The sequence below is a fragment of the Hemiscyllium ocellatum genome, chromosome 2 (genome assembly GCF_020745735.1).
Source record: "Hemiscyllium ocellatum isolate sHemOce1 chromosome 2, sHemOce1.pat.X.cur, whole genome shotgun sequence".
NCBI lineage: Eukaryota > Metazoa > Chordata > Chondrichthyes > Orectolobiformes > Hemiscylliidae > Hemiscyllium > Hemiscyllium ocellatum.
Genome location: NC_083402.1, coordinates 76,111,462 through 76,128,464, shown reverse-complemented (window position 1 = coordinate 76,128,464; position 17,003 = coordinate 76,111,462).

Sequence of the window (17,003 nt, the reverse complement as noted above, 5' to 3'; positions counted from 1 at the left end):
AGACCCATCTTACAGATATAGTAGCCAATAGAATTGCTGAGCAGCTCTGTAGTCTCAACAGTGCCTGATTCATGTGGGAGCAATTGCTGAGCCTGTAAGCCAAGTCCCTAAGGAAGAGATGTCAATGGATGCCAGGCTGCAGATAAGCCTAGGGTATTACTGGGACTTGGCTGGTAGGCTCTCTCATGGTGGGGTGGTATTGGTTAGGTGGCTGAGGCAATGGGATGCAGGATTTGAAAGGCTGGGTCAGAGGCTTAAAAAGACCCATATTATCTTGTTGGGGTATGTCTGATGGGTAAAAAGGATGCCAAGTGAGGGTACCCCTTCTTGTCTGACATCAGCCCAGTCAGCAAATACAGCTGGCATGGGTCTTCCCTTGCTGTAGGTAAAACAGTGATGGGGCAGCATAAGGCATTTAAGTGTCCACCTAAGGGCATCAATAGGCCCAGAGGCTGGCAGGACACCCAACATTTCGACCATCCTTCACAAAATGGGCGAAAGGTTAGGGCAGATGGACAGCCTGTGGACATTTCTTGTGTTTAATGAAATCCTCACCTTCAAACCTGCCAGTGAGCAGCACATAGTTTCACCCAAAACTCTTAATTTATTTAAAATGGAACAAAACAAAAATTGATTTGGTTGGTCATTTTAAAAGGCTTTGTTATCTTAACTTTTTTCATTTTGTCTTCTTTTTAATGCGTTTCTCTAATGTTGAGAATGGACATTAAGCCTTTGCTGGTTTATCATCTGCTGGGATAATGATCCCGAGTTAGCCAGCCTCGAAGAATCCTCCTTCCTTTACATTAAACATGCTTCTTCTTTTAAACACTCCTCCCCCACAACCACATCTGATATTGAGAAACCAGCGTGTGGATAAGTAAGAACAAAACCACATCCTACAAGGATTCTTCGGTGTCTTGCACCTGAATGCGTTATTTCAGGAGAGGAAGAGATTATTAATACAGGTTATGAAATATTCTCACTATTGATATATTAACAGCTTTTTCTTTCTGTAATGCTTTGCTTTGGTTGTTCATTAATAATGTATTACATTTAACTATTGAGATGTCTATTTAAATATTAAATATTAAGTTTTAATGTGATTTATTCAATAGAATAGTTCCTTGCTCAGTCCATTTTAACATTCCCTCTATTGCATTTGCTGAGTGCAGACGTTTGCCATGGTTTGTACCAAATCAGATAACTATTATCCCACGTCAATTTAAACAGATGTCTTTGCCAAGGTAGGGGACTGGGTATGTTGGTGGGGCAAGGCCAGGAGTCGGGGTGGTTGCACAGATACGAGTTCAAATAAAGGAGAGAATGGAATGATAATTGGATGAGAAATTTAACATACTGGGGAGGATAGAGAAACAAAATTGGGAATAACAGAAAGGGACAGTCAAACTTTGTTTCAACAATTAAAGTTATCAATGTGTGGCAGATAATCCTGGTATACAGCTGGGACCTAGGTGTATCAGAAGTTCATGTCTCCAACAGTTTCTTTGGGACGTTATTTGGACTGAAACTCTTTCTGTAGGAGAATGAATGGCGGAAGGCTCAGAGATTCCTCCTCAGTCTGGGATATATTGGGAAGCTGTTATGTCAAATATTAAGTGACTGATTGGTGCACTGGTGTACCAGGAGTGCAGAGAGCTGGTAAACCTCCCCCTGAAGCAACATGGATTCCTGAATATTTCAAAGTTTCATCTCCCTTTCAAAAGAGTTGATGGTCCATGTTGTGCATCATTTCTTTGATTTTGAGGCCATTCCACCACATCCCATGTTGCCACCCTCACCTCCCACTTCCACAAAGAAACCGTTTCTGTTCTAATTATCCACCTGCTCAGTCTGTCCAAATTGCACTTGTGCTCACCTTCCTGTGATCCTGAACTAGCACTCAGGGTAAACCAACCAGTAAAGTGTGGTCTAAAAATGCAAACACCCCCCTGCCTGATCCTCACTGGGAATGATTGGCCCTGCCCCTAGTCTAGTCCCCAACTGCTAAACCTAGATGCCCGGCATACAAAAGACAGTTTTCACGAGTTGCTGACAGTTAACCATGCAGCATGTCTACAGAGACACATGCCCCGAGCACCAATGAATTATGCCAAAGGACTGGTCTTGCATGGTCTGGCAAGGTCAGCTGTTCTGTGGCCAGTCACATGTAACACTGCACACTAAGCATATGCATCCATGTGACATGATCAGCTCACATATTCAATTTTATTGCAGATTTCTTTTGTTCACACACTTAAAGTACAATACATCATGAGCCAGACTTTTCACTAAAACGGAGGGTGGAATGAACAAAAAATTTCTGATGAGTTTTCCTGCTCCAGTAGGTGCCACTCAAAAATTGGCTCTCTCTGAGGCACTCACTTATCCAACTATATGAGATGTATACCTGATTTACTCAATAAACATGGCAGAATAAGTTAGGGTTCATCCATTCCAGTTGAGCTACACTTTAAATCAGATTTAGCAGTATTCCAGTTGATTAAAGCTAACTATAAAGACACAAAGGAGAAGCTGTCTAGAGTCGATTGAGAGTTTCTGGAGGTTATTCAGGAGGCACTGCAGAGATTCATTCTAAGGAAGAAGAAACATACTGCGGAGAATGAAGCAACCACGGCTGACAAGGGAAGTCGGGGCAGCATAAAAGCAAAAGGAAAAAGTGGTGACGATTAGATATTAGTCACAGGCCAGGTTCAAGAATGTTTACATCTGACACGCTGAGCAGATTATGCAAACCACACAAGATATTCCCCTTGATCTACATATTGATACTCTAGACGACAAAATTGAAGACATGCTCAAGATTAATCTGTCACTCTTGGCCAATTTGAACAGTTGCAATTGCCAAATGTGAACAGCCACAAGATTTGTAAAAGATTAATATTCAAGGATGGCCTGACAGTATTAAAGAAGTATATGAGAAGATTTGTTTATTTTGGCCACACAGATATGAACTTGATATACCATGACAAGCCATTGTCAAGAGCAAATAAGCCCCAAAACCTAAATCATTATTTCACAACACCAGGATGCACAAAACTGGTAGCATGCGAGTTTGTGTACTGTCCAGGAATGAACAGGATACTCAATGACTCATGAATGTATATGAGGCATGCTGAACAGATCAACCCAACTGTGGAGGGAACCTCTACATCCACACAATATTCCACATATTCTTTGAACAGAAGTACCAACAAACCTATTTACAGAGCACAGAGAAGATTACATCCTTGCGTTTGATTAATTGTCTAAATTTCCCTTTGTTTGCCAAAGTGCAAGCACTGGAGGCACAAACTTTGGAGGTACTGGTGTGATTTTTAACATTGTTAACACAATGAGCACAATTTTCAGTTTATTCAATGTCACAGAGCAGACAGTGTCTGATAATGACTGCAATATATCAACAAACCATTTCAAGATATATGTATTGAGTGTGTTACGTATCAGATTATCAACCTACTACCAATGCTGAAGAGTTTCAGTAGAATGCTTGGTATATACTGTTAAATTAACCATCATCATTAGGTTTTAGACATGTGCAGATTGTCCTTTGGCACCTCGCTAATCAGTGTATACCACTAATGACCCAACCAAATCTGAACATATGTTAAGTGGAGGAGGTTGGGGTTGGGGGTGGGGAGTGTAGGAGGTGGGATTGATTGCTATTCTGTACATCATGTCAGAATTTGTAAGTTCATAATTCTCCATTACTTCATAGGTACAGTTTTGTAAAAGTGTTGCGGATATGTATCCCATATCTCTTCCTTTGTCAGTGTGTCAGCAGTCATTATTTTATTATAGGATAGCAAGACTTCTGTTATTTTGGTCAGAGATCTTTCCACCTCAATCACAATGCTTTTCAGAAGTCTGAGAAGATAAATTGTATTTTTCACTCAAAACATGCAAATGGAGGTAGGATGAGATTCTTTGTCAAACATAAGTTGCACATTGTGATGTTGGAAGGCTGCCTTTCCCAAATAATAAAGCCTATCCTTCTGGGTTTGCCAAGTTGACACCAGCAGAAGCACTGTTGAGGAAATAGAGACAAATAGCCAGAGTAAATTAAGTGAGAAAACATCCTTCTTTGGGAATAAGTGGACTCCAGTATGAGTCCAGTGTGATTTATAGTAATTATGCAGTAAATATTTTTTATCGATGCTAACAGTTGCAAAGACATACTTCAACACATTTTAATAAAACAATGATTTGTTGGGTTAGAATTTCTCACAACAAATTCACAATTCTAGAAAATAGTAATGAAACAGAAATAATAAAGCCAGGCAAATGGGGATCATCACCACAGAGTGATTAGTTTGAAATGAAACAGTTAAACTGAAATCATTTTATTACCTCACACAAATCAATGTTTTTGCTGAGCACCCAATTTTGTTTGAATTTTATCCCAGTTTGACCTATTAATTTTTCTCAGATGACTCAATTAAATGATCAAAAGCACCTACACAGAAGCACTCCTCTGCATTAAGGTTTGCAACATCTTCAAATTTGCATTGTTTTGCTTTCCTATCAATATGCATACTTATTAAAATAAAATTCCAAGCCAGCATAGTCAGTCTTTTCACATTTATGAGAGGTTGCAGTGGGAAGGGTTGCACTTTAATAGAGGGACTGCTAACACAGAATGTTGAAGAAAACTGGAACACTTCCAAACACTTTGTGGCAAAAAGGTTAAACCATAAAAAGATGTGGAATGTGCTGCTACGTGCTGATAATCAAACATCAGCTCCACACTGATTAGACAGCTTCATTCTTGCCTGTGGCCTTGTCACAAATGTGTTTTGATGACAGATTTGAGGATGCATATACAGGAAGATATACACTGGCTGGTGTAAAGTAAATGTCAGGCAGAGATGATCTGCATTCCTTGTGGTAATGAAATACCCAAATCTACCGCCTTAAGAGATAATGGTGCTTGCTGCAGTCTGTGTTGCAGCACTTGAAGCACTTTCTTACAAAGTAATTGTTCTTACCATTTTTTGCAGGGTTTCTCTTCCATGCAAAATACAATTTCAAGGATTTTCTATGAAAACTATGTTTCATTCAGTGCCTCAACATTTTCATAGTCTATTGTTGTTAATTCTATTTCCACTAATAAGGATTTTTAAATGGATTTCTGAATTGCTGTAACCATCTATACATACTTTTAGACTTAATGGAAGGATAAGAAGATTAATTGTCCTTGTTAGGGCAATCTGTTAAGGGTTCCCAGTTATATGTTGCAATGTCATTAGCTGCTTATAATGTTTATATATAGTTTGTTTTCCCTGTGCACCCGTTTGCAAGTGTTCCTTTATTAAAATATGATTCCTGAGAACAAAATATAAGAAAACTAAAATGGCAGCGTTCATTGTCAAGTCAACGTCATATACTTGCAGTACACTTGGGATGCTCTTAATACTTCATGTAGTATGATAGTGAGCTACAAACTAGGACAATACTAATTTCTGCTCTGTGCTGAAATTGAGCACATTAGTGTCTGGAGATGAATGAAATAAGACTCCTACTGCTATCCAGGTAATCCTGTTGCAAAATATCTGTGCGTAGGTGTCAGGATCAAGTTGGACTGTGATTAATACTCACTTGTTTGGGTACAGTTGCAATAACAAGTTCAACATCATCCAGCATTCGGAAATTCTCTTGACTGGTATACCATCATTTGACTCACTTCCTTCACCACTGGAGCACTGTGGCTGCAGCATATGTTATCTACAGGATGCACTACAGGAACTCATCAAGCTTACTTTAACTATAGATCCCTTTTCCAGCACCACTCTAATCTAGCCCCTATCCCTTCAAATATCTCCGCCAAGAAATAACAATAGCAAGAAAACTCTAAGCCTCTTCCAAGTTCTGCTCTCTCATGCTTCAGAATGCTTCGACTTTTGATACAAGGACATGGATTCTTTTAGGATGAAGATGAGAAGTTCCTTCGCTCAAAGGTTTCAGAATCTTTGGAATTCTCAACCTAGGGTGCTTCATCATTGAAGGCTGAGCTAGGTATTAAGGTTAGGGTTAGAGTTAGCAATGTAAGGCTGAGATAGGCAAATTTGGTTTCTGAGAGTGGTTGTGGGAAAATGAAATTGAGTCCTGATTGTACTAAATGCTAGAGCAGGCTCAAGCTTTCCCTGCTCGCATACCATGTCGTCCAGCTCATGAGAAGTCACCATCATTTGTAGCTTTTCTTGTTACAGTGTTTTTTTGGGGTGAAGGCTGACCTGGTCAACATGCCTGCTCAATGGAAGTAGCACTAATGTGCTAATGCCAGCAGTCCTAACCAGGACAGGCCATGTCCAGCTTTATTCAAAAGGGGGTTCAACTTAAAAAGTTCGGATAAATGTGGGTCAAGCAGAGAGGAACAGTAGTGAATGGAACTTATTGGCTGAGGTTGTTAGAGGCATTGAATGTATCATAGATGCACAGCATGGAAACAGACCCTTCAATCCAACCCGTCCATGCCGACCAGATATCCCAACCCAATCTAGTCACACCTGCTAGCACCTGGCCCATATCCCTCCAAACCCTATTCATATACCTATCCAAATGCCTCTTAAATGTTGCAATTGTACCAGCCTCCACCACTTCCTCTGGCAGCTCATTCCATACCCGTACCACCCTCTGTATGAAAAAGTTGCCCTTAGGCCTATTTTATATCTTTCCCCTCGCACCCTAAACCTATGCCCTCTAGTTCTGGACTCCCCAACCCCAAGGAAAGGACTTTGCTAATTACCCTATCCATGCCCCTCATAATTTTGTAAACATCTACAAGGTCACCCCTCAGCCTCTGACACTCCAAGGAAAACAGCCCCAGTCTGTTCAGCCTCTCCATATAGCTCAAATCCTCCAACCCTGGCAACATCCTTGCAAATCTTTTCTGAACCCTTTCAAGTTTCACAACATCTTTCCAATAGGAGGGAGACCAGAATTACACACAATATTCCAACAGTGGTCTAATCAATGTCCTGTGCAGCCACAACATGACCTCCCAACTCCTGTACTCAATACTCTGACCAATTAAGGAAAGCATTCCAAACACAATCTTCACTATCCTATCTACCTGCAACGCCACTTTCAAGGAGCTATTAACCTGCACTCCAAGGTCTCTTTGTTCAGCAACACTCCCTAGGTCCTTAACATTAAGTGTATAAGTCCTGCTAAGATTTGCCTTCCCAGATTGCAGCACCTCGCATTTATCTGAATTAAACTCCATCTGCCACTTCTCAGCCCACTGGCCCATCTGATCAAGATCCTGTTGTAATCTGAGGTAACCCTCTTCGCTGTCCACTACACCTCCAATTTTGGTGTCATCTGCAAACATTACTAACTGTACCTCTTATGCTTGCATCCAAATCATTTATGTAAATGACATTTGGAAAGGAGGGAGGAAAGTGGGATGCAGACAGGAAGTTCCCAGTGATTGGGACCAGGGAGAAAAGGAAGGGTGAGAGCTGCATATTCAGAGTGGGGAACACAATGGGCTAATGTGGTATGATGGAGATGGAGAAAAATTCAGGTGAGTTGAATAAGTGGCAGTGTAAAGCTAAGCCCAAGCATGAGAATCTGGATGCAATTGAGATTCAGGGAAGATCAAGAATATTGAGGGAAATGGTGAGAAGGCCAATTTTCATGGGGAGAATTGAAGAAGGACAGTAGAATGCCAAAGGAAATGCTAAAGGTCATCTCAAGATATTGGAGAAAAGTGTAAAGTCAAGGGGAAGGGTAGAGAGCAAATAAATCAAATGACACATTTACAGCCATTATTTCTCTCACAAATTGTCTCACAAAAGAAGGTCTTACAGAGACTAAACAGTACAAATAGGTGCAGTGCAAGACCTCCTTTCACATGGTCCTGCACAACGCAAACATGTCCAACTGAGGGATTGAAGCAGAAACTGAAAAATACTCTAATGCGAGAACTCTGCTAGCACTAAAGGGAATAAGCCACTGCAATACAAAGGAAAAAAGCTCTAATAGATCCTAACACCAATAGTCCCACCATGTCTTCTTTGCAAATCTTCTTCACCCAGCTCAACGATGGCATTCGAACAAGAGGAGGACAAAGGAAACATTTCAAAGACAACCTGAAGGCTTCCTTTAACATCAATGTCAACACGTGAGAGTCCCTCATTCAAATATAACTGACTTGGAGAAGCCTCCTCTATGAATCATAGACTCCCTACAGTGTATGGAAGCAGGCCATTTGGCCCATCGAGTCCACACCAAATCTGCAAAGAGCATCCCACCCAGACTCACTCTTACCTTATCCTTGTAACTCTACATTTCTCATGGCTAACTCTCCTAGCCTACACATTCCTGGACATTATGGGTAATTTAACATGGTCAATTCACTGAACTTGCTCACCTTTGGACTGAGGGGGCATTATTCTTTGACAGTACCTGTCAGCAAGAGGAAGCATAAAAAAGGAACCGGAGAAGGGAATACCCAGGACCTCAAGGTCAAGGACCAACTCTACCTCCCAGAAACACCTACCTAATGTCTAGTTGGAGGTTCAGCTCTTGGATTGAGCTCATCAGCCACACAAATATCCACAGAACCCATGACCAGTGACACAGAATTTCCTACATGGGCAAACATATTCGTTAGTGATTAATTGCAGATGACAAAATGTATTACATTTAGCATTGTCCCTTCTTCCCTTCTCAAATCACTAAGGTCGTAATAAGTAAACTGAGGCTTGAATGTTTACTAATTCTTTCAGAATACGTTTGTTTTGGAATTGGAAAGCTGATCGGTCTTTGCCTTGAGATTGTCACTTGATTCTGATTTTAATGTCATTTCTCTACTGGAGGATCCTTTATCTCACAAATGACCTTCACAGAGGTCATGTTCTTTGTATATGTTGATTATGGCTCATTACCTTATCTGGAAGACCTTTGATCTCATAAATGCTCATTGAAGAAGACAGTAGGACTGGTGAAACAATTACATTCCTTTTTGTAATACTCTAGATTTCTGAATCTGGCTGTCTAGTTGGAACAGAGAACCTCTTGTCTATACTCTTGTGGTATCCTTGATGGTTAAATCAGCTAGTGTCTTCTTTTGGACCATAACCTTATTGTCCAGCTTATCTGCCTTAACTTATTGATCATGTTAGATGTCTTCTGTCAGTCTCTGTAGATGTGACACAGGTGAAGTAAGCTTTTCTTTCAGGCTGTCAATTGTTTTACTGAAAGATGTGTGTCAACTCAACTGTATCGTTGGTAATGACTGTTTTATCAATGATTTCAGCTCAATCACTGGAAAGCTTTGGTTAAAGGATGATCGATGAGCTCAGGTGTCTTGCACTGTTCATTCTTGTTGTCAGGATTTGATTATTCTGCCAAACTTTGCTAGTGAATGGCATTTGAAGATTCTCCAATAATGACAAGGAGGAAAAACATTTCTACTGGGCCCACAAAATCTGACTTCCTTTTTGTTGGTAATTTAAAGCAATTCTCTTGTGGCAACGTAGATAAGCTCAAAAGATCTGGTTGAGGCACTTTTTTGAAACAGAAATTCTACAAGAACATTCAACCTTGTTAAACATGAGTGAGTCATATCTGAATTGAAAAAACAACAGCAAGGTAATTATGCTGCACCTTTAAGACAGAGAAAAAAAATTTCAAGGTATTTCACAGAAGAGCAATCAAACAAAAAAATCACAAATTCAACCAAGATGACAATAGGAGTGATCAAAGAATGGTTGAAGTGATAGGATTAAACAGGACCTGAGATGGTGAAAACAAGGTGCCGAGCTAGACACATTTAGAGAAGGAATGACAAAAATCAGGGAACTTACAGCAACAGGTACATTCATCAATGACGGGGTGAAGGAAGTTGGACTTGCACAAACAGAATTCTTGTAGGGTTGTCCTTCTAGAGAAGCTAATTGATACACAATGAGATAAGGCCATCAAAGGATATAAACACAAGAATGCAAAATTTATATTGGGGTTCAAACACTGATGTAGGTCAGTGAGCATACGGATATTAGGTGAGTGGAACACAGTACATCATAAGATACTATGAGTGTTTTAAATGGACTGATGTTTACAGATGGTGGAGGAGAGGCTGACTGGGAGAACATTGGGGAAGTTTAGTCTGCAGTTAACAATATATGGAAGACAAGTTCAGTAACAGGCTATGACATGTTTTAGGGCAGCTACGACATGTTTTTAGAGCAGGCAATGTTATGATGATGGAAGCATGCTGTGTTTGTAATGTAGAAAACATGTGGAATTGAAAGCTCAGCTTAGGCAGTGAAGTTTGCAAAATATTGGCATCAAACATGGAGTGGCATGTGAAGCAAAAGCATTATGAAATGTGTGCAAAGTACTGATGGCAAAGGCTTCAACCTTTCTCAAGTTCAATTGGTTTAAAATGTAGTTCAAGCAGACTGGATTTTGGACAAGATGGCTGGTAAAGTAGGGGGGAGGTCTGTAGTGATGATGGTGAGACAGAGCTAAGTATCATCACAATAAAAGTGGAACCTAGCATATAGGCATGAAATAGACAGTTGGATCAGAATGGACAATTACCCTGTTTCCATTGCTTCTGAGGCAGGAAACACAAATATCTTTCCACCGGCTAAGTTATAATATATTCCTGTAAACGTCACTCATCAATTTCAACGATATTAACTTTTAAAATTCATAATACTTTTTGTGCAAGTACCTCATGTAAAGGTTGATATTATTTTCCAGAATCAAGGGCATTTTTTTAATACAATATATAACTCTGGAGATGTTTCAGATGATTGCAGCAAAAAAATTATTAAAGTAGCAGGTGAATTGCTTGTGCTTTTGCCATTTCCATTGCGCATTGTCGTCTGTAGTTTTTTCTGCTGACTTTAAAAATAAAAATCCTGCAACTGATAAGGAAAATAGTGACTGCTGATAGTGAGTTGAGATCTTTTGAGTAGGCATTAATTGTCCCAGAGGCTCAGTGGTTAGCACTGCTGCCTCATGGTGCTAGGGACCCAGGTTCGCTTCCACCCTCGGGCGACTGTCTGTGTGGAGTTCGCACATTCTCTCCGTGCATGTGTGGGGTTCTGCTGGGTATTCCGATTTCCTTTCACAGTACAAAAATGTGCAAGTATGCTGGATTGGTCACGCTAACATGCCCTTAGTGTTCAGGGATTAGATTAGATTACTTACAGTGTGGAAACAGGCCCTTCGGCCCAACAAGTCCACACCAACCCGCCGAAGCGCAGCCCACCCATACCCCTACATTTACCCTTTACCTAACACTACGGGCAATTTAGCATGGCCAATTCACCTGACCCACACATCTTTGGACTGTGGGAGGAAACCAGAGCACCAGGAGGAAACCCACGCAGACACGGGGAGAACATGCAACCTCCACACAGTCAGTCACCTCAGGTTGTGTAGGTTAGCTGCATTAGCCACTGAAAATGCAGGATTACAGCGATGGTCTGGGTCAGGCACTCTTCCCAGGGTCAGTGTGGAGTTGTTGGGCCGAATGGCCTGTTTCCACACTGTGGGGATTCTATGATTCTATATAAATAGGTTGAAGGTAGAAAAATAGCAGAATGCATGCCTGCCCTCATCCAGAGGAGTTCTACTCACTATAGAGGAGGAGACAGTATTTCACCTGAGATGTATGATTGTGACAAAGGTTATTGATGGAGTTTTTCTGATTATGACTGGATAGGTAAGGAAGAAGCCACACAGCCAAAAGTTGACTCAGTGGTAAATTCAGTGGCCAGCTGGTGAGACAGTCTAGGCATTAAGGAACCTTCGAAGGGATGGACTTAAAACGGGAGAAATGCACTACAAATTAACCTGTAATTCTCAGACCATGAACACAATGGGAGAAAAGACAGAATTCTGGGCTGTATTTGTGTTTACTCCTGTCAACAATACACAAGGACAAGGTTGCTTTTATTCCTAGTTCAATTGCAGTGTCTCTGGCTAGGCCAGGATTAATTGCCTATGCTTAATTGCAAGAGGGGAGTGAATCAACCACATTGCAGTGGGTCTGGAGTCAAATTTAGGCCAGACCAAGTAAGGATGGCAGATTTCTTTCTTTAATGGTCATTAGTTTGAAATGAAAATTGACAGGGGTTGTATGGTCATCTTTAGACGAGCTTTTCCTTCTAAATTTTTATTGAATTTAAATTTCACCCTCTGTCATGTGGATTCAAATCCTTGCCCTCAGAGTAATATTCTAGGGTCCTGGTTTTATTAGCCCAGCCACATAACCACGATAACACCATCTTTCCTAGAAGTGAGCTTCAATTCTGGTTTGTGTGTGTTAGCAGCCTGATGTTCTAGTGTGTGAAATAGTGTGCAGCAAAGGTCACAGCTCTGAAAACAGCCATTAAACACCCCTGCAGCACAATTACTGAAAAGGAAAAGCCACCTTCTCACTCTGAATGCAGCCAATCAACCATTGTAAAAAAGCATCAGGATAAGGGAATTTCAATCAACTTGCAAAGCTGGGAATTTTGCAATTGACTGTTCAACTATCAAGTTCAATGCTGCCAGGAACATCTATTGTGAAGACTGTAACCTGTAACTATCTACTCTTCCCCAGCTGGCTTGTGTATCTTTTAAGTTTTTTTGGACTTCTCATTTCTAATCTATGTGCATATATGTTGTATTGTCATTTCTTCTGTTGAGACTATCACTATTTGTCTTTTATTTTTAGAATTTTTGGTTTGAAATGCGCTTGCCGGTCATTGAGTTTTATCCAAGATCAGCTAGGGACAGTCAATAAATACTGGTCCAAGTAGTGATGTCGACATCCTGTGAGTGAATGAAGAAAGCCATGGAAGGAGTTGCTTCTGACAGAGGGCGTGCCTTTGCCGTAGGGGTTCTTGAGTGGCTCAGAGAGTCCAAAGGGTGAACTGTATATTGTAGCCAGCTGGAAGATTGCCAGGTTTCAACCCCACTGGCTTAATGCTAACATCAACAAAAAGAGGCCCTTAATTGTCCACTTAAATGACCAAATTAGGCTCCCAGCACGTCGGCAGTCTGCCTCTGGCAAAAAGATATGACAGTTAGAAAGCATTTTGCACACATCATTATGCCAGCCTTCTTGTTACCTCGCCTGTGCCCAAAGGCACTGTAAATACTAGAAACAGCTTACCCTGAAGCAGACAAGCAGCCCAAACCTCTTGTGCAACTAATACGCAAATGAACCGGGGCAACAGCAAGGGTAGAATTATCCTGTTTGTCTTCCGCTTCCCACCATCTATATTCATCTTCAATAAAAACATCTCCCTGAAACCTCATTTGACGAGATGCTTCCCCTTGCTCATGCTGTTATGAATTCAAAAAGCTGAAACTGCCTAGGGAATAGGTCAGAGGCCACAGGGAAGAATTTTCATTATGATTTGACAACAAGCAATGACGTCCTGGAATTCTCAAAAGAGCAACCATTTTCAAAAGGAGCTGCCAAAGTGACAAGGCGCTACTAAGGTTTAGAGGGCAAGTCTGTCACAGCTGACCCCCAGCAGGCCAACCTCTGCTATACCTCACTCCTTTTGTCTGTCACACTGTAGCATTGACCTTCAGTGGCAGAGAGCATTGGGTTACAAGCTGGCGCGAAGATAAATCCTGCTCTGCAAACACAATTGACTCAAACCCCTTGGTGTTTGTGATGTGCTGACCAATCAGAAGCCTCCACAGCGCACAGAACCATGCAGAGCTTACAAGCAGTCACAGGCAATGGCAAATACCCTTCAATTCTTTTCCATTAAGAGAAGGACCTCCACAGGCCACATATAAATCAATCCAAAATGGAAGTCATGCAAATTTAATGATACAACCATTTGCTTTCTGCATGTAGCACAATTACATTTTAAGAATACACATTAACTGAACAAAACCATGAAAGGCACCAATTCCATTTTCTTGCTTTCTTTGTGTGCTCAAAATCACACTTTACGAAAACACTGCAATTGAACAGTGGTGCACTACCAAATCATCCACTCGCTTATGTTATTGTTTATTGATTTTGTGGGAAATAAGATTAAATGAAATGCCAAAGCTGAAGTCCTTCTAACAATCTGGGGAATAGCTTCTATTTTATTTGGGAGAAACAATTCAATCTTTGCAATGTAATTATTGTTTTCCTTCTCTTAATTTGCATATTTTATAAATTGGCTTGTGGAGATTTTTTAAAAAGTGTAGACACCCATATCAATTCATCATTTTTTTTACAGGTAAAGCACATGAAAAGATAAATAAAATCAAGGAAGCAAATATAACATATGTGACACAGATGTCTGCATACTATTATAGCAGGTGTGGGACTGGTTGGAATCTGATTCTGGCATTGTCAGAAATACCTTTTCAAAACGAGTATGGACATCAAAAGCTAGTTACAAATATGCTATGCAGCCTTCAGCGGTTTTTTTAATTGATGTCAAACACTTATTCAAGATGGAGTTTTTTTTTGTTTTGTTTTCAACAGTTATCTGATAGTGACACATGAGGACATTAAAGGTATTACCTGGTCAAGGGTAAAATGTATTTGGCCATTAGTTTTCCATAAATCGTGGAGAGAAGTGACCTCGTAGTCCTGGACAGCTGATCAAAGTTGTGCATTTTTTTGCATACTTTCCAGCGTAATGGCAAGGAAAAGCTAATCAAAACAGCACAAATTATCTTCCTGGTAAATGGTGCCATTAGAGATGGGAGGATAAGACATGCAGCTCTGAAACTCATTAACAAGATGGCACGATTCCAACAGAGAAGAGCTATTTAAATAACACAGTAAAATCCCAGTTATTTTCTTCCTGTGAAATGTGAAGTCTCCCTGCAGGAAACAGGGATATTTCCATGTGTTTTTTTTTCGCTGCCTTATTTTAAATTGCAAAGGGATGAAATATAATGGAATAGAGACCAGAAGAAAATGACAGATGCCTTTCAGACTCTTAACAAATACGATTCTTACAAGCTGCCTAGATCAGCTTAAGGCAAAGTAGGGAGACAGGATTAGTCTCTGTTGTTTTCTCATTTAAACCTCACCACTGAGGCATAGTAGACAGCTGAGTTGTTGAAAGATAAGGAACACACCAATTGTGGAATGCATTAGGGAGCTGAGGAAAGTAGAAACATTTCGAGCTTTCTTGTTGCAGTAAAATGAGTTTCCAGTATGATCGGAGATTGCCAGCTCTCAGATCCAGGTCTTTCTAATTAAGTCTCAGTATTATCACGCTTAGAGTAGGAGAAAAGGTCAAAGGAAGTTAAACGATTTAATGAACCAGCTATTATTCAGGTAAAAAAAATGAAATACTTTAATGAAAGGACATGTACTGAATTTTGAAAATACATGATAGGAAAGCCATGGCAAGGCAAAGGCGATAATATCCAAGGCTAACATTACTGTTCTGTAAAGATTAGTTTTCCTGTGTAACTTAAAAAAAACCTGGCTAACAAAAGATGATGATTTTCACAGACATGAACAGCATTTGGAAACAATTAAAGCACATTCCCTAGGCAGCATCTGTTTTCACGTAGCACAGGCTTTCATCACTTTCCAGTTTTTTTTGCACAGAGTGTGACATTAAACAATGTTCCAGCAAAAGTTCACGTTTCTCAACCAACGGAAAAAAAAGGATTCCTGCAAAAACAAAGAGGCTTCTTTGCTATGAATTATCATGCAGCTGCTGGAATCCACTGGTATGAAATCAGCCAAATGGAGGCAATATTTTCCACAAGCTTTTGAATTTCTAGTAAATTCCGGAACATATCCTATGAGATAATGAGAAAATCCTGGGTCAGTGCGATGTTTAGTAAATTAGTGTGTTTTTCTCAGGGGAGGAGACAGACTGTTTACATGAAAGGAGACTGCAGGTAACAGATTTCAAGTTCAGCAGTAGTGGTTAAATGCAGGTTTAAAATGACTGTCAGAAAAATCATGCTTTTTTTCTGAGATGAAACAGTTATCAAAGCATACATGTCACACAATACCCGTAACAATTCTAGCATGACTTACTCCATTCCACAGCCCATGTTTTTATTGTTTAGTGAGAACATGGAAGAGACCACATTTAATCTCGTTAACAACAAGACTTGTCAGACACTACTATTTCTTTATCGTAAACTGCAAATATTTATATCGCTATCATGCCCCTGTCATTAATCATGTTCGAACAAGCAGGATAAAGTAAGGGTTTGCTTTGTTATTTAATTTTTGGCCATGAAAGGATAGACGGCAGTCTCCGGGAAAAACATGTCTTAAAAAAACTATATTTGGGGTCTTCTCTTAAGGAAAGGGAAAAACTTATAACTTCGATATTTCAGGCCAAATAAATGCTGCTTGCAACTCTGGCTCAGTCCACAATCGCACGCATGTGGACTTAACTACGATTGGCATGTCAAATCCATCACAGTTGATTGGAATAGATTACTGAGTTGATGGAGCTGTAAGATTCAGAGCATCTTTCTGAAGGAGCTTGTGAACAGACCCCTGTATAATGATGATAGGTTATTGCCTGAGTGCTCTGCAGTACAAAACAACTCACAACACAGAAGGATTCTCCTAAGGGCCTTCTGCAGATTGCTAGAGATGTAAGAAAAAAAACTGCTATGTGCACTAAATTTTTTTTGTGGACCACAACACTTATTGCACTGCATGTGCTTCATTGTCTCAGTTAAAATATATTGTGCTCTCATCTAAAAAATGCTCTTTTGCAGTTAAATTTATCGAAATTATGAGCTAGGAGTACTCATTGTTAACATGCGTCAAATTCATTACAGACAGACTGTGCAAAACTAAAATGGCGATGGAATGAAAATGTTGTTTCTAGTACCAAAAACAAAAGTAATTGACAAATATTTGTAAATTTAGTTGGTGTATAATACTTTAAGGTCAAATTTTCTGGTAAACTGAAAATAGAGCCTTACGTAGCAACTTTAAACTCCAATGCTGATTAGAACTTTTGAGGTGAGATAATCAAGAAACAAGATCTTTCAAATCTTACTTGTACTCTTTT